The sequence below is a fragment of the Spinacia oleracea genome, chromosome 3 (assembly GCF_020520425.1).
Source record: "Spinacia oleracea cultivar Varoflay chromosome 3, BTI_SOV_V1, whole genome shotgun sequence".
Lineage (NCBI taxonomy): Eukaryota > Viridiplantae > Streptophyta > Magnoliopsida > Caryophyllales > Amaranthaceae > Spinacia > Spinacia oleracea.
Window position 1 is genome coordinate 97435732 of NC_079489.1, and position 3837 is coordinate 97439568.

The following is a 3837-nucleotide window of genomic DNA, read 5'->3' on the forward strand; positions in this document are numbered from 1 at the left end:
CGAAACTATTTTATATTTAGATCTGGGGAAGCCTGAAATGTTTAAATGAATTATACACAAAATTGAGTAATTTTTCAAACTGATAATCACCAGCACAATAAAATCAACTTTAAGAGTGAAGAGGATAGATATCAACGTTGTATATTATGTCAAATGAACAAAATAACATTTACGCTACATAAATTACATCAAACGACATCTGAAAATCTAAAATATATGTTCCAAGTTCTACGCTTGTTGACAATTGTAATGACCAGATGCAAATTTCCTCAAATTGACAACCCCCTGCTACAATGAACAAACAAGAACAAACAATCATATTATTATCAGATTTGGAAAAAAAAGTTATAAAGCGAAAATAAAAAATCAGCCATTAAAATAGAAAAAATTAGCCACGAATTAAAAGTCCAAACAATTGCATTAAAATCGAAAAAAAAAATCAAATAATTAAAAAACATTAGCATAAATAAAATTGAAAAATACAAATCGGAAAAATCCTAAACAAAAACGAACAAACTCTAATAATTAAAATTGCACTAAAATCGAAAAAATACCCAATTAAAATTGAAAAAATCAGCCACGAATTAAAAGTCCAAACAATTGCATTAAAATCGAAAAAAAAAATCGAATAATTAAAAAACATTAGCATAAATAAAATTGAAAAATACAAATCGGAAAAATCCTAAACAAAAACGAACAAACTCTAAACCCTAAACAAAATAGAAAAAACCGAAAAGAAAATCAAAAAAATAAAAATCGGTAGCATAAATAAAATCGGAAAAAAAAACCCGATAAAATCGAATAAAACAACGAAAAATTACCATAAATTAGCAGATAAAACAATTACAAAAACGAAAAAATCAAAAAATTAGCATAAATTAGAGAAAGAACAAAAAAAAGTGAACGGAGAACGTTACCGAGTGAATGAAGAGGAGCCGAAGTGAATGAAGAATGTTGAGCAGATCAGCAGAGGATGATAGGATTAGAGGAAGAACGAGAAGCGGCGCAGTTAGAGAGAGAGATATTTTGAGACTTGAGAGTGATTGAGAGAGTGAAACTGTAAAAGGGTAGAAATTAGGGTTATAGTTTTGTATTGCATCCTCACATTTAGGGTAAAACAATAGCAATTTGGGCTTGGCCCATTATTACTATAATAGTATACCCCCGGCATTCCCTCTTTTTTTTCAAAATTTTCTTTCTTTCTAAATAAAATTAGTGCTGTTTTAAAATTCTGTTTTTGAAAAAACTTTTTTCAGGTTATCAGGTAGGGTTGACCCGGGTTGACCCGACCTGATTTTGACCCATATAAATAATCGTGTTACACGGGTTGCTTTCGGGTTGAGATTTTCAACCCGAACCTAACCCATTTAACTTCAGGTCGGGTTCGTGTCGACCCATTTAATTAATCGGGTTGAAAATCTCAACCCAAACCCGCTATTTTCGGGTTGGGTTCGTGTCGGGTTATCAGGTCGGGTCAGCTTTTACCAGCCCTAGTGAATTTACATGTTTGGGCGACGACTTTTTCCCTTGCACAAAACAGTTTTTCTTGTAGTCAATATAGTTTTGGGTATATTGCGGTTTTAAGAAAACTAACCACTTGTCTTTACTAGTTTAACTCTTATGCAACGTACTTTCCTTGACTTGACTTCACTCTTGTGCAGGATCCAGGCTTAGTTTAAGTGCTTATACGGGCAGAGTTCCGTTATAACAAGAGTTAATACGACAGAACGATAGAATATACAGAATATACGAAACGTACGAAAAGCTTAGACTTAGGCTTAACTTGTGTATAGTATGATATTATTATTTGGTGCCCTTTACTCGGCTGGTCGAAGGTCCTATTTATAGGAAAGTAATGACGTGAAAGATAGAGATGTTCGCAGTTTTGAGAACTGCTAAAAAAACTTTTGTGTGCGAGAAAATTCTAGCGCACAACACCAGTGCGTGAAAGATTTCTCGCGCACATTTTCATGCGCCAAATTTGTTAGGTTATGAAACATATAAAGCATTTATATTTCATGCGGAAAAACCATAAAGCCAGGAATCCAAATTAATTACCACATAACAATTAGCATAATTTAGGATACATACTTATGAAGCGTGCCTTCCCTAGCTGCTCCCGACCGAACAAGAACAAGTTTATGACTCCAAGTGTCGTCCCTCCGTAGATAGTCCACAACACATTCGGATCCGCCTTAGATTTAATTAACTAGAATTGCACCTAAGGTTTTAAGTTATTCGAGTATAATTTGTGGCAAAGTAACTTTAGTTTTAATCCTTAAAACTATGTGAATACTTGAATTGGAGTGATTATAAATTGTGAATGCCTTCACCTATTTATAGGGTTGGAATAATGGAATTAGAAGTCTACTAGGTTTCAATTAATCTAATCCTATTAGAATTAGACATTAATTAAAACTAATAAGTTAATGTTTAATTAATCAACTAACTCTAGTAACTTTAGGTAAATAAATCTTTATCTAATCCTAATCGCTTAAGGATTCGATGCATGTGTGAGGGGGTCGAAAAAGCACGAGGCTAATGCGTGACCTCGTCCCTCGTGGGTGTGACGATTCTTTTATTCAATCAAGTGTAATTGGATTTCCTGTGAGTATACACCCAATTGACTAGTAATATAGGAGTCGCCATTCAGTTTTTAACGACAATGAGAAAAACTGACAAAACCCGGTTATCGTGACATAAAGGGAGTGCGATTATGTTTGACCACGACGGCCGTAGGTTCCCTTGTGATCCCTGGTGTGGGGATCTCTCAACATACACCCGCAAGGTAGAGATTGAGGGTTCGGGGGACTGTATCTACCGAGAGGAGTACTTCGCTCGTCGATAACTCCAGAGGCAGGATATCCTTACTAGCTCAGCTTAAATAATTGAAGGGACATGCGTTAACTATTAAACTAATCTGAGTTGATTTTAGCAATATGCAACATATAATACTAGATCGATCGTGATTATCTGATTTAAGTAGTATTAAGGGACCTAGCATGATAATCCAATTTCCCGAAAATATTATATTTGTTAGGCGTGATAGAACAATCAGATTTAGTTAGTTTAACAGTTCATAAAAAGGGCGAGGAAAGCAGTTAAATCATCGAAATGGGACACATTACGACGCACCCTTGAGAGGTGCGTCACGGTTCTCAGAAAACTAACCACTTTGACTTTGCTATTTCTCCTTTTTATTTAACGAATCTCAATTATGGGACAGGATATGTTCTGTTCGATTTATGGATCGATTGCGACAGAACGCGTGAACAGTTTCGCAGCGTGAGGCTTAGGCTAAGGGTTGGAGTCAATACTCAGAATATAATTGTGTGTTGTGTGTGTTCTTTTCACGTCGAACTTAGGGGTCTATTTATAGGAAAAAGTGGCGTAGAAAGATAGTTTTTCAGGAATTTGAATACGAAATGGATTAGGAAAAGAATCCGTCCCAGGTATTTTTGCCGCCCAGCTCTGGGCGCTGGAATTTTCGGCGCCCAGGGCTGGGCGTTGAAAATAGGGTCTGGCAGAATTCTTTGTCAGATTGGACTCTAGAGTACGGAGTTCATTAAGAGACTTAATCCGAGTTATTTGGTGCGTATCAATTTACGACGGAATGCGTCTGGGCCCTTTACGAACTCTAGGTTCGTTATGACTTTAATTAATACGTTAACTCTTTTATCGAACTGCGATAGGAATAGAATTCCTTTCACAATTTCTATCTCTTTTAGGATTTATGTTGGAGAGCAACACCTAATTCTGACAGGTTTCTATCTTTTTATTTTTACTACTTTTAGCAACCACCCTTTACGGCAGTTACTATTTTTAGCAGGTTTCCAT